The sequence below is a fragment of the Protopterus annectens genome, chromosome 8.part1 (genome assembly GCF_019279795.1).
Source record: "Protopterus annectens isolate FY-2018-M chromosome 8.part1, PAN1.0, whole genome shotgun sequence".
Classification (NCBI taxonomy): domain Eukaryota; kingdom Metazoa; phylum Chordata; order Ceratodontiformes; family Protopteridae; genus Protopterus; species Protopterus annectens.
Genome location: NC_056742.1, coordinates 239,895,612 through 239,911,354, shown reverse-complemented (window position 1 = coordinate 239,911,354; position 15,743 = coordinate 239,895,612).

Sequence of the window (15,743 nt, the reverse complement as noted above, 5' to 3'; positions counted from 1 at the left end):
GGGATTATCAGGGTCTAGATTCTGTGGGTTAGGTGTTACTATTTTACTTGGGGTAAGTAGATGATTGATAGTAGACCAGAACCTTTTGGTTCTTTTTGTGGATTGCTGAAGTTCTACATAGTAGTTCTTTTGTCTGAAATAATAGCATTTTTGGTTTTGTTTCTCAGCTCTCTAAAGGTTTGATAGTCTGTTGGGTTTCTAGAGGAGCCATTTCTTCCAAGATTTATTTTAAGCCTGATCTTTGTTTAGTATTAGAGGTAAGCCAGGGTGCTGTTCTGGTCTTTATTCTAATGGTACGACTTGGGGCATGGTGGTTTAGGATTGTAAGGAATGCTGAGTTGAAATATTGCTTTGTTGACAGAGAGGTGCTTTAGAGGGGTCCAATTGTATTGTGAGAGTTCTGTTTGAAATCTTTGGGGATTAAATTGTTTCTTTGAATATAGTGTTCTATGTGAGGTAGGTAAGTTTTGATGAGTTTTAGCTCTAATGACATATGTGAGGGAGTGATCGCTAAGGTCATCAGGAAGGATGCCAGTTTTGTAGCTTTGTGAGGGGAGTTTGTAAGAACCCAGTCTAAGGTGGTTTCTTTTTGCTTGTTTTATTTATTCTAGTGGCACTATCAATTAGTTGTTTGAAACCAAAAGGTTTAAATGGGAAGTAGGGTTAGCATTGTTACAAGATTTCCAGTCAATGTTAAAGTCTCCAAGGAGTAGTGTTTCTTGAGGGAGGTAATTTGAGAGTTGTTCAAGAAGTTGTTCTAATGTGGGGATATTATTTCCTGGAGGCAGATAAGCACAAATGATGTTTATTGATTTAGTAGTATTAATTTGAACTCTAGAGCAGATTATTTCGACATTATTGTTTTGGGTAAGAGCAAGGTCAAGAAGAGTAAGCTTCAGGTTAGATTTATATAGGATAGCTACTCCACCTCCTTTCTTGGAGGTGCGATCAAGTCTAACAATGTTATATCCAGGTGGGGTAATTTCAATATCTTTAATAGATGGTTTTAGCCAGGTTTCTGATAAGCATAGAATGTCAAAGTTGTGTACTTCTAGTAAGGCGTGTATTTGACTAACTTTATTACAGATACTATATTTAGGTGGGCCAAGGATAGTATGTTTGTAGTTATAGTTGATGGAGGAAGGAGAGCTTTTATATGGTGACTGTGTGTTTCAGTAGTTGTAGGTTGAGGGCCTGGATTGGGGTGTATGTCCTGAAGTAGATGGAGTAGTAGACCATAGTTTTTGGATATGTGTTTTAGAGATGTGTCAAATACTTTCTTTGATTTAGTTTTAGTAGTTTACAATGAAATAGTCTATGGTATTTGGGAAGTAGATATATGGTTTGTGATGAGGTAGGTAAATAGGATGAAGGTAGGTATGTTGTAGGTGTACTAGTATGTTTTGAGGGAAGTGAGAGAGAAATAGTTAAGGAGTGTTCATAGGAGGTTAAGAAGTAGGTAGTAATGAGAAGGAATAATAGTAAGAAGGTGATAGGTAGTTTAAGTTGTGAGTGGAGGATAGTTGTAGACATGATAAGATAGTTGTATGTGAAGTAGGGTTTCCTGATATGTTGTAGAGGGGTGTGTGGTGGGAGTAGGGGGTAGAGTGGAAGGGGCTGTAATGGTATAGGACTTTAGTGAGATAGTGGTGAGTTGGTTAAAGTGGTATGTAGGTGTGACTAAGTGAAGGAAGTTACACAATCTGTGAGACTGTGAATTGGATAGGATAGCAGTAGTAGGAGGTGTGGCTTGTAGAAATATAAATGTAGGACGCCTGGGGTGGGTGGGATATGGGGGTAGGGTGGGAGGCGGGCGGGGAGCACACAAAGTAGACCAGAGGAGAGTGGAAAAAGTATCAGGGAAGGAAGGGGAATCAAGGCAAGAGAAAGTATCCTCGGGGAGAGGATGAGACAGAGAGGTAAAGGAGGAAAAGGATTAGTATAAGGAGGGGAGAATAAAAGTGTAAGGCAGAAGTCAGTACTAATATCCCAAATAGGGATGAGAAAAGTGTAACATCTAGTGGACAAAGTAGTAGTGCAGTAAGCAAACAAGGGAGCTACCAGGCATGGAGCTGTACTAGAAGGGGGAGAGAGGATAGCCTATGTGGCCATCCGAGGAGACTGTGAGGGAAATGAAGGAGTAAGGAGGGGTAGCTGCTGGCTGCTTAGCTAGTGGCAGTCTGAAAGTTTAGCAGGAACATTTAGTTAAACGTAATATAGCATGACTAGGTAGACATACTCTCTTTTCTGGTGGTAGAGGGTGGTAGAAGAAGACAATGTCCTGACCGAGTCCAAGGGTATTCTGTGGGGAACACCCTAATAGTGAAATTAGAGGATACAACCCAGGCAAAGACACAGGGTCGTGGAGGGATAGCTGTTAGAGGAGGAGAGAGGACAAAAGATAATGTTAGAGTACAATATTTACATACAGGGTTACAATTCAGAGTCAAAATGCAATAAAGACAGGTTATGCAACTGGTAAGCAAAGCAACGTTACACATAGTTGATATAACTCTTTAGGATGTACATATTAATGGTGAAAAGTACATTTCAAATAAATAACTGTATAGCTAATAATATATAGAGCCTAGTGTTACAGCAAATCACCACACACACCAGAGTAATGCAGTGAACGATTCACGTTAACATAAACAATTCAATTGAAACACTTTCCAGTCTCTTTAGGAGGTGTAGATGGTGTAAATAGCAAGTCATAACACGGACGCTATTATACAGAAATATGATATGTGAAAGCAATAGGTGTGAGGACTAGGATAGGAGCAGTCCCAATGTAAGGCAAACCTAATAACTAAACGCATTCACTTCTAAGTTAGCAACAAATTCAAGAGCAGTCACTTTAAAAGCTAGCCAAACTATCTAAAATTATTCACGTTTGCACAGCCCGTAAGTACTCATAGGTTGGAACAGCACAGCATACAAAACCAGCATTTGCGTGAGATGTAAAGGGTTCCTATACCAGCTTAAGCAGTATCGGTATCAGTATCAGAGGGGTCCCACTTATGTAGCGCTACCTGAAAGCTAAACTCATTCCTCTATAGCTTAGCAAAGATCCACGTGCTACATAATCAATGCAGACAGTAGCGGAGTAGCATTATAAGAAAGACTATACTAGTGTTAATCTGTCCACCAACAATATTATTGCAATCCTACCAATTTAGTGCCACCTTAAGGCTGAGCATTTGGATTAGTAATAGTAAACACGCTGTTCTATCAGTATCAGAGGTAGATGAGTAGTCTTATATCAGAGGCTGCATCAACGCAACTCCCACCAACCTGAACACAACAGTACTAGAGCCGTCCCATGTATTCAGTACCACCCAAGTGCTAAACACATTCGCACTTACACTAGAAAGAGTACACACACTTTAGCACAAATCCAGACAGTAAAAGAGCAGTCCTACACTAGAAAAGCTATAGCACAAATCCAGACAGTAAAAGCGGTCCTTCAACTAAGGCTATACTAAACACAGTCGCGTTAACCTGAACATAAGCTGGAATAGCATATAATCATCAGTTTCACCTGACTTGGAGTGTTATAGGTAGATAGCAGGTTACTACAGCAATATGGCACAAGCTAAACACATTTAACATAAACAGCAGTTAAACACCGACTACTAGAAATGTTACAATACAATTCCTGAAAACTGGAGTGCAATATACAGCTTAAAACTTACTTCAGAGCTGCACAGCCAAGCAGACTCAGCAGCAGCGCGGAGGGCAGATTTAAAGATGGCGCCTTTGGGACATGGGCAGTCTTTAAAACTTCCACAGGAAGTCCCTAGGGAGGAGGAGGCGATAGTAGGGGTAGGTATAGACCGGAAAAGGAGGGAGTGAAGAAACCTGGCTGAAGAAAGCATAGGATAATAAGGATGCAGTAGCAAGCTTAATAGAAGGGGGAGGGGGAGGGAAGATAGCAGGGAGGCAGGTATAGACCGGAAAGGAAGGGGGGTGCAGAGATCTGGCTGAAAAGGGATAGAATAGTAATAGGTTCAGTAAAGAGAACAATAGGCTAGGGAAGGAGATAAGAGGCTAAGTGGGTAGGATGTGGAACAGGAGTACTATCTAAGGGTAATAAAGCATACAGATATTGGGGCCATGTAAATACAATAGTATGTGAAAAAGGGTAAAACAGGAGTACAGACCTGGGCTCAAAGGAGACAGGAGAAGCAAGTAGGGAGCCCAAGGAGAAAGGGTGTGAGCAAAACACAAAGTAGACCAGAGGAGAGTGGAAAAAGTATCAGGGAAGGAAGGGGAATCAAGGCAAGAGAAAGTATCCTCGGGGGAGAGGATGAGACAGAGAGGTAAAGGAGGAAAAGGATTAGTATAAGGAGGGGAGAATAAAAGTGTAAGGCAGAAGTCAGTACTAATATCCCAAATAGGGATGAGAAAAGTATAACATCTAGTGGACAAAGTAGTAGTGCAGTAAGCAAACAAGGGAGCTACCAGGCATGGAGCTGTACTAGAAGGGGGAGAGAGGATAGCCTATGTGGCCATCCGAGGAGACTGTGAGGAAATGAAGGAGTAAGGAGGGGTAGCTGCTGGCTGCTTAGCTAGTGGCAGTCTGAAAGTTTAGCAGGAACATTTAGTTAAAACATAATATAGCATGACTAGGTAGACATACTCTCTTTTTTCTGGTGGTAGAGGGGGTAGAAGAAGACAATGTCCTGACCGAGTCCAAGGGTATTCTGTGGGGAACACCCTAATAGTGAAATTAGAGGGATACAACCCAGGCAAAGACACAGGGTCGTGGAGGATAGTCTCTTTTCTGGTGGTAGAGGGTGGTAGAAGAAGACAATGTCCTGACCGAGTCCAAGGGTATTCTGTGGGGAACACCCTAATAGTGAAATTAGAGGGATACAACCCAGGCAAAGACACAGGGTCGTGGAGGGGTTAGTCTCTTTTTCTGGTGGTAGAGGGTGGTAGAAGAAGACAATGTCCTGACTGAGTCCAAGGGTATTCTGTGGGGAACACCCTAATAGTGAAATTAGAGGATACAACCCAGGCAAAGACACAGGGTCGTGGAGGGATAGTCTCTTTTTCTGGTGGTAGAGGGTGGTAGAAGAAGACAATGTCCTGACCGAGTCCAAGGGTATTCTGTGGGGAACACCCTAATAGTGAAATTAGAGGGATACAACCCAGGCAAAGACACAGGGTCGTGGAGGGATAGTCTCTTTTTCTGGTGGTAGAGGGTGGTAGAAGAAGACAATGTCCTGACCGAGTCCAAGGGTATTCTGTGGGGAACACCAGTAAATTAGAAGTAGAGGGATACAACCCAGGCAAAGACACAGGGTTGTGGAGGAATAGTCTCTTTTCTGGTGGTAGAGGGTGGTAGAAGAAGACAATGTCCTGACAGTCCAAGGGTATTCTGTGGGGAACACTAATAGTGAAATTAGAGGGATACAACCCAGGCAAAGACACAGGGTCGTGGAGGGGATAGTCTCTTTTTTCTGGTGGTAGAGGGTGGTAGAAGAAGACAATGTCCTGACCGGGTCCAAGGGTATTCTGTGGGGAACACCCTAATAGTGAAATTAGAGGGATACAACCCAGGCAAAGACACAGGGTCGTGGAGGGGATAGTCTCTTTTTTCTGGTGGTAGAGGGTGGTAGAAGAAGACAATGTCCTGACCGAGTCCAAGGGTATTCTGTGGGGAACACCCTAATAGTGAAATTAGAGGGATACAACCCAGGCAACCATTAGTTGTCACCAGCCCCTTTCCTTATTCACTAGGTCTGCAGGGCCTACCTTAGCCTCATAGGTTCATAGGTCATCTAAGCCTAAACCAACCGACATCTGGGGCTGTGTGACCTTGGAGGTAATTTACATAAGTAAGAGCACAGCCCCCTACATTGGAAGCTGTGAGTGAAAACCCCTCTTGAAAACACTGACTTTTAAAGCTTTTTTGTATGCTCATACCATATGAACTTCAACTTGACAAAGGGATTCAGTCAGAACCTCTCATAGCTCTACTTTATTTCTACCGCTTTTTAACACGCACAAGTAGATACGTATAATGCTACCAGGCAAAGACACAGGGTCGTGGAGGGGATAGTCTCTTTTTTCTGGTGGTAGAGGGTGGTAGAAGAAGACAATGTCCAAGGGTATTCTGTGGGGAACACCCTAATAGTGAAATTAGAGGGATACAACCCAGGCAAAGACACAGGGTCGTGGAGGGGATAGTCTCTTTTTTCTGGTGGTAGAGGGTGGTAGAAGAAGACAATGTCCTGACCGAGTCCAAGGGTATTCTGTGGGGAACACCCTAATAGTGAAATTAGAGGGATACAACCCAGGCAAAGACACAGGGTCGTGGAGGGGATAGTTCAGAGCTGTCGCACACAGCCAAGCAGACTCAGGATGGGAGTGAGTGGCTGAAATTGGCTTATTCATCCTGGGGAGAAGGAGGCACCTAGGCTCACCAAAATAGCACTGTTGAGAGCCTGGTGAGCTGCATGCTGCAAAATCTGTGTGCTGATTTGTTGAGAGGTTGAACATAGGTCGAAGGGTGCATTCACCTCCTGAGGGCAGAATCTGCAGAGGCTGCAGGGGGAGGGGTGTTAGGGCACACTCCATGGCAGAGGTATTCTTGATTTCCTCATCAGCCCCAGATGTCAGTTGGTTTAGGCTTAGATGACCTATGAACCTATGAGGCTAAGGTAGGCACTGCAGACCTAGTGAATAAGGAAAGGGGCTGGTGACAACTAATGGTCAGCTGTGTGGATGAAAAAAGGAAGAAAAATGTACATGTTACTGTATGTGTCTTGACATAAAAAAGGTATTTTCAAGATAAACATGATGTACAAAAATGTAATAATCATGTGATAAATTCATTAATTAATATTTGCAGTGTTTAACTTTAGCAATCAATATGAATTTCTTGGTGAGACCTGGAAAATGATAGACCTTTAGCTCTGATTATCATCCAGCCTCTTTATGTATTTGATGTAAAACAAAATAAAACAAACAAAAAAAAAACATGCACTCTTCACTGATTGACTAACTCACTCATTAACTTATTCTGTCTCTTGCTCTCTCTTTCTCTCTCTCTCTCTCTCTCTCCCTTTCTCTCCCTCTGAGTACTATGTTTTTTTCCTTAAAAAAGTAAGCAGGATACGTATCTACTTGTGCGTGTTAAAAAGCGGTAGAAATAAAGTAGAGCTATGAGAGGTTCTGACTGAATCCCTTTGTCAAGTTGAAGTTCATATAGTATGAGCATACAAAAAAGCTTTAAAAGTCGGTGTTTTCAAGAGGGGTTTTCACTCACAGCTTCCAATGTAGGGGGCTGTGCTCTTACTTATGTAAATTACCTCCAAGGTCACACTTAGTTTGGGGAAAGGGACTGAATTTTGATGAGTTTTATTTTAAAAAGTTGAGCCTGAGCTGAAGTGAATGGCTATCAATTAAAGGTCTGACTTGGAGCATCAACTAACAAAAATCAGTGTAGAACTGGAAAAAAAATCCACTGATAATCGTGTCAAGACCTCCAAAAGAAAGGCTGTATTTTGGACATCAGCTCTAAGTTAATGGTGACACAACAATGAAGGAAAAGGAAATATGAAACCATACCATACAATAGGGACATAAAGGGTACAAAACTGTGTAAGAGGGACCATTACATGAAAACTCAAATCATATTATAATGGTCGTTGTTGTTTGTTGCTGTTTGTCTTTTCGGCTTTTCCCGGTTAGGGGTCGCCACAGCAGAACTCCGGTCCGCTAATGATTGGCAGTAAATTTTTATGGTGCCGAGTTGCCAGCCCGACCCCCAACCTTGAACGAAGGCACGTCCATTTACACATGTTATAATGGTTACTTGTACCAAATCAGTTAAGAGTACAGCAAACTATAAAATAGTTCTAATCACTCAGTATAACGTAAGGCACTTAGCTTCTCCTACTAATCAAAACCTAACTGACTGATTGACACACACACACATACACACACACATACACACACACACACACACACACACACACACACACACACACACACACACACACACACACACACACACACACACACACACACCTCCTCAAAGCTAACACCTTTCAAACATGACATTCATGTTCAAACACAGAAACATTGCACAACACATAAAACTGTTGTGCAGATAAGGACATAGCCCACTGACCCTCTTAGATGGAGACTTTACCCTTTACACCTCTCTTAGCTAAATATACCAATTTTGTAGTTATGGGATTCCAGAATAGACTATATAATGCTAGTGGGAATTCAATGTATTGAAAAAAAAAATCTTGTTTATCCCTGTCTAGGGCACTGATGAAATTATGCAGATCTATAAATTTACTCAACCGATCACAGCTAAACAAAAATTATGCATATTATCTATATTTAGGTAAATGATCCCCCAAAAGATTTTGTACAGTTTATATCAGTGATTGTCATTTAAATAACTTCTTGTAATCAAGCCAGATTGCAACATACTAATTTATAGCTCATTATTACATCTCTAGTGCTATTATTTCAGCCCAGTTAGAGACTGAAAACATACCTTAATGGAAGCTTTTCTGTACTTTTCAGGTATATGGAGCATATCTGCTCTTGTCTGTATTCCTACTAATTTAGGGTCATGCCAGGAAAAAAATCTGAGCAATTGCCAATAAAATTTAAGAGCTTAAAACTATGGTAATACTAAAATAATATAAATCTGGTATTTGGAGAAAAATCACTCCAACAATGCAAGGAGAAAGGGGATCTTATGCTAAACACTTTGCAATTTGGGAATACAAATAAAGAAATATTCAGTATTTTCCCTTGAAACATATAATATAGCAATTTATTTGGTTACATATAGAGTGAAACAAACTTAGTCATTCAACAGAGAGACTGACTAACAGACATACTGCCTGCAATGACTGCATCCCATGATGCCAAACCTCCCCCCACCTCTATCTCCCTGGAACTAACACCAAAGCCACTCACATCAGTGGGAGTGGGTAACAACTGTTTACTGGATAGTATTCATGTCAGACAATCAAGAGCAGTCCATTCAAATAAATTCTAATTTCTTTGGAGTACTTCAATAGCGTTTATTTGTCATTTTCAGAGCCAGAATTCTTTCAATACAAAAATAATTTTTTTCATTCACTGTACAAAATTACCTACCAAACAAGGCATAAATAATATAATTGCTTTTGTTCATGTAACAGAACAGAACCAGAAAGAGTATTTTAAAATTATGGGCCTAATTTAGTAAAAAGTAATCAATGTTATATCCCAGTGTTTAATCTATCTAGCACAAACTTCTGCAGTTTTGAGTTTTTATTATTTTTTTAGACTGACTCTGGAAGATCTTCTTTTGAACCTCTTTATTAGTATACATTGCTGCAGTTATTTTGCAAATTCAGAATATATTTACCTGAAAGCATATGTTATACTGTCACTGTGAAATTATCTTTCAAGCAAGGATGTAAACAACCTTTTATGCAGTGATTGTAAATATGACATATTTAAACTCTAAATTTAACATTTTGAAAAAACAGCAAATTAAAAGTGTGCGTAAGTAAGCTAGCATAGACCGTGTAGACCTTCTGGAATGCTATTGGCTGATTTTGGTCCCCTCTAATAAAGCATCCCACATTACTCCATGGGGGAAGCCCTCCTTTCTTGGGGATTTTCAGTAACCACAGTTGTTATTGGAGGAACACTGAGAAATGACAATCAAGCACCACATAGCCATCATCCATAACTGGTGAGGAGTTTTTTCTTTTTTTTTTTTTTTTTTTTTGCTCCTACTAGTTACACTCCTTCATGTAAAACATGCAACATGTCTAATCACTGGTACCACTAATACCTCCACTCCCCCATTGCTGTTTACAACACGCTGTTTATACAGAGGCTTATCCGGCACTTTGAGTACACAGGGCTAGGCCATAAGTCCCAACCTGGACCTCATGGCAGGCAATTACAGCCCTTCCTTGGAAGGAAGGAAAACTGGTCAGTGGTTACCAACTGCTAACCCTTCTACCTGGTTTCTCAGGTTCTAGTCCAGTACTTAAACTCCATTTGCCTGCATTATAGTGTCTCATTCTGTGTGTCTGATTAGTCAGCTTGTTTTCTGTAGTGTGACCAAATCCATGCTTTCAGGCTATTTTAGAAACATCATGAATGTAAAGGCTATAACATGACATTTTTTTAATCCTACAAGGAAATTTCACTGTCCATGCAACATGCCAATGATTTCATCCAATGTTTTTCACAAAGTAACATTGTAAAGAGAGTACATTGAAGTTTTAGGTCCAAAATGAGTAAAAGCATAATAGTTAAGATCATTCACTTATTCTTGCAAAGACAGCTCTGTAAGTTAGGCAATTGTCAGTATATGATTTCAGTTTTAGGTTATAGAGCTTTCTTCAGAATACCACATACATCTAATCAATGCCATCTTTCATATTAAGGCAAATGTTTACAGCAGACTAAAAGGAACATTTTTCAGTCACTCTCAATACATCAATCTAAGCTACATATGAACTTTTTTTAAAATTCTTTACACCATGAAGTAAGGTAATGAAAAACTATATTGAAAATGTCAAGCACAACTAATGAATACAATGGAAGTTACAGGCATGCATTCTGTTTTTTAAATGCTAGTTTATAAGCGAGGCACTTTGCAATACTTTTATTCCAGACTTACAGTTCATCTGTTTCTGCATACCATTTAATGGATTAAATTTATGTAATATTTTAGGTCCAGACTAAAGATATTTTGCACACCAATGGCCAGTTTTGTTACTCCTAGTTTTAGATCCAGGGGATAGCACAGACACATTTAAAGAGTAAAGCCTGCTGCGTGAAATGCATCCCTTTCCCTGGGCATGTGCTCAATTGATTGAAGAGGTCATGTCTAGATCCATTACTGATTAAAGCATGATCACATATGGATAGATTCACTACTTTTATTCACAGGTGAGGATGTTAAAAATTTTATATTGAATTCTGGAAATATATTTGCAAAATGTAAAGTATGGAATACATTCTGCAAAAGTTGTTTTGTTTGTTGGGTAGGTTTTAGTATTCTGGCCCTATTAAATAACATAGCTTTTTAGTACCTCATACATATAACAGATCTCATTTTACAGACAGACAGTAGACAAAATTGTTTTTTGTATCATGGACTATGCCTCCCTCAAACACACCACACATGCCCATGCACATACATATAGACACATACAACCTGAAGCATTTGACATAATTTTAACTTGTGAGCCAGATGAGTAATTTTAAATTAAAGCTCTAAGCCACTCAGGAAACCTAATAAAACTTAAGCAACAAGTGAACATCTGGCATTAATGAATATACATCATCATTAGTGTCCTCCAGAAATTTAACTTTTGAAGCTGAACCTTTTTCCAACTAGAACAAAGACTATGGATTGCATGTAACAGGCATTTTATTTACTTGTATGTAGATAATGACATGGCCGAAACTCTAACCAGGCAATTCCATTTTTGTTTGACAAAAAATACTTCTGTAAGCCTTGAAGTTATTTTAAACCATATCTCCACTTAGCTTTGCTTTGAACCTAAAACCTGCTTGCGATTTTATCACATCAGTAATCTTACAGTTCTCAAACTACACAGGACTATTTGTATCAGATTATTTCTATGATCTGATCCCAACACAGACTCAAAAATGTAATAAAATACATCAAACCTTGTGCTGTTAACTGTAAATTATTGTCTGATGTGTCACTATGACATTGTTTTAAGATCATGCACTAGTCAGCCACAATGTGATATTGCGGTATCCCGGTTATATACATCAATGAAGAAAAAGTACAAAATGATTTTAGTCTGACAGCATGTGGACACTGAGGCATAGAAAGTTGCACATCATGTTCCTTCCAGACTATCATTAAAATTCAAGCTGCAAGTAAACTGTTGTTGTTCTACAAGGATTAACATACAATGGAGTCTCAGATAGATGGTTATGTAAGACTGTTTACAGAATACGTAAAAAACAAACAAACAATAAAAGATCTGTACTACAGCCTGCAGCCAAGCAGGGGAACCATGGCTTAATAAAAATAGCATTCATTTTATCTGACCAGAAATTAAATAAGTAGGACACTTTTTAAGTCACATTAAATGTTTCATGGTTAAATGTGCACTACTTCATGAACTATATGTATAGTTTATATTGTAGCAATAGCACGTGCATGCACTATAGCTGAGCAATAGCACGTACATGCACTATAGTTGAAAAAGCAGGATAAGGAAAGCAGAGTTTATTTTTGCACAACTAGTCACAGCAGGGAACTCCAGTAATGTGCATGTACGCACATCATTTGCAACAAATGTGTTGGTAAAGAATTTAAGGTTGATTCCCAGTACCAAAAGTTGGGAAATATGATAGTAGGTTTTAGAACATAACACCACTCACTCATTCCTTCCCTCCTGCTAAGGAGGACTATAGAAGAGGAAAGGTACTAGACAGTAAAGAGGAGAAGAAGCGATCTTTATGGGGAAGATATGAGGGAAAGAGGTATAGGAAAGTGGAATATAAGGTCCAAGGGACCAAACAGGTGGGGCATTCAGGAAGAAAAGGAAACAAAGTAAAGGTTGAAGAAAATCGGAGGAGAGGAGAAGAGGATGTGAGAAGACAGAGAAAAGAGGTGAGATCTGATGGGGAAAAATGGCAGGATAATATCTCATGAGGTGAACTCTGATGATGTAAAACTCACTAAAAAGACTAGATGGGGTGAGGGGTGAAGGGGAATGAATAGGCTTGGTAAGGTTGGAAACAACTGCAGGAATACCTTTGCAGGCAGGAAGCAAGCATGTGCTTGAAGGAACACTGAAGAAAGGAAGGGAACCCCCACACATAATCATTTTAGTTACAAATAATCTGATAGAGGGACAGTAGATGAAACCACCAGGAAAAATAAAAACATGGGGTCTACAACAGAGAGGAGGGCAGCATTATGACTTTTTCAGTATTATCAGAAGAGGAAAATGGATGGAATTACAAGAAAACAATGACTGGAAAGGCAGTGAGAAGGAAAAAAAGTGATATTGATTAAAGGGGGGGAATGCTTCATATATGGGACATATACCATAAATATACTCCACCTCTGCCATCAAAGAGTGGCTAAACTAAAGGAAGGGTTGGAACTAAATAAATCAGAACTACTCAGGGAGGCATAAACGATGATATCTGAAAAGATCCTAACCTGGCTAGGAAGGCAGGAACAGAAGGTGAAGAGGAAGGCTATATAACAGGAAGAGAGAGTGAACAGAGGATAAGAAGTAAGGAGGTTTCGTTAAATCAGTGGGTATGTCACCAGTTGTCACAGTTAGGAAAGTAAACAGATATTAGAACATCTGTTAAACAACAGCCCAATAAGACTGAGTACTTACCCTCGTAACAGCTGTATAATATATAGATTTATAGACGCTAGCAGTTTTTTTTTGAAGCTAGCATATTTAAAAACAGATTTCTAAATACAAGTTTTTTTTTTTACATGTAACAGTACTGGAGTGGTGTGCTTAGTTAGTTGCTGTGGCTGTGACAGCTTCTATGTTGGTAAAATAACCAGGAAACTGGCACAGTGTATACAGGAACATGCAGTATCCATCAAAAATAAGGATTTACACAATGCACTGGCTAAACACTCATTAGCATGTAAAGATTTTAGGAAATTCATTTTTATACTTGTTGATCAACATAAGCCAGATTGTGTTGGTGGTGGCGTTAATACTGAGTTAGAAAATAAAGAAGGATTAAATGATGTTTTAAATAACAAAATGTTTATTAAAAACAAAGCAGTGGCAGCAATAATAGTATTTATGTATGTTTTATTTTACAATATATTTGCTTTTCACATTAGAAGTTTATTAAATATGTCTGTATGTGGATATTTTTATAAGGTTAGGAGAAAAGATGATTACAGCCAGCTGTAAGGGTCATGTGATATAAGAAGTGAAAAAAGGAATGGTTTGCTCTCGTTAATTTATTCTGATGAAGTTCTTAATTTGATAAAGAATGAAAGCGCTAAATCTATTTAAAGTGTTTTCTGGAGATGTGATTTGCAGTTCTAATTATCTGCTACTGTTTTGCCAGTCATTTTCTTGAGTTTAAAAGGCTTCTAACAGTTGCCTGTTTCTGTGTTTTTAAGGTAAAGTATTAGTAATACTGAGATGCAAATATAATGCTCTATGATATATTTATACAAAAATATCAAAAAGGCATTTTGTGCACCTTAGGCATTTATTGTCCAAAAAGTGATTTGTATAATTTAGAAGTGTTGACTTTCAGAATGTGGTACCGAGCTATAGAAAGACTTTGTCAAATAAATAAAAAGATGGAATAACAATGGCTATAGGTTAAAATTACAATTCGTAAAATATAACAGGCTTGTGTAAAACCAGTTATGTAAGTCAGAAAGAATAAGACTGCAGTTCTTAAAACACTTCACAGTGAAATTTAAAAGGGGGGTGCTGTATATTATTCAAGAGGAATGGATAGGAAGAGCAGGTGCATGAAAGAACGTGGTACAGATTAAAACATAAGCAGGGAAGGCAATCAGAACAACAAATGGAATATTCCATTTGCAGCACACATTAACAAACTCTTCAGAGAAGAAAGAATTGTCAGAAAATAAACAAAGCGGTGGCTTAATAAGTTATCATTGCAGAGAAGGAGTGCACAAACAGCTGATGTGCTACGTAGAATTGATGAGCTACCTGGAAGTGTGACATCATCTAGCAAGCAGTCAGCCCAACTTTCAGTCTGGTCATAGGCTGAGACAGCAGTACACTCTAAAAGTATTTGGGCTAAACTGAATGAAGGGCAAGTAGCGGTCACAATACGCTTAGATTTTACTAAAGCTTTTGACACTACCAGTCAGTCTTCTTGCTGAATTATCAGTGCTTAGCATCAAATCATTAAACATAAAGTGGTCCTTTTGCTATCTGCATTCTAGGGAAACAATTGTCATTGTGACATCTGGGGTTCCTTGGGGAGGGATGTTGCTTGGTATTTTATTTTTTAACATGTTTGTAAAGAAAATGTGGACTGTGCAACTGTGTTGTGAGCTAATGCCATTTTATTATATGGATGATTCTTCTCTCCCTTATATAGCTGATGTGAGGGAAAGTTGCAAATGGATTTTAGTCTTCAAAATCTGGGTGAACTGGGTGAAGAATTCATGTTTGCCATTAAACACTGATAAGCCAACATGCTAATTAATAGCAAAAGAGAGAACTGTTGCTGAAAAGTTCATTGTAAATTCTCTAAATGGTGCATGTTTTAAAAATTGATGATTTTTTGTGACAAAATAAAAAGTGAACAATAGTCACAAAAAAATTCACATAAGTTACTTGGCTGCCATCACAAAGTGAAATCATTATAATAGGCACACTTAGGCTAATTTTAATAAATATGATCTATCATTCAAAATCTTCTGTGGATCAATTCTTTATAGTAACCTTCAGTCCAATCATTTGAGTGAAGAAAGGCGAGTTATTACCTGGCTATAATTATTATTACTAACTCCTTATTAAGGGAGAATTATTACATCTCCCTGAAGTGACTAGGCCCCTAACAGTTTTAAATTCTGAGACTTGTAAGTGTGAGTCATAGAATACCAAGTCTTAATACATGTAAATGGGGGGCTGGGATATTTTACATCCGAGATTGCTGTGTCTCAGAATATTCCTTTATCTCCTAGTTTCAGTGATTTTGGAGTTAATATTATTGGAGTAGTG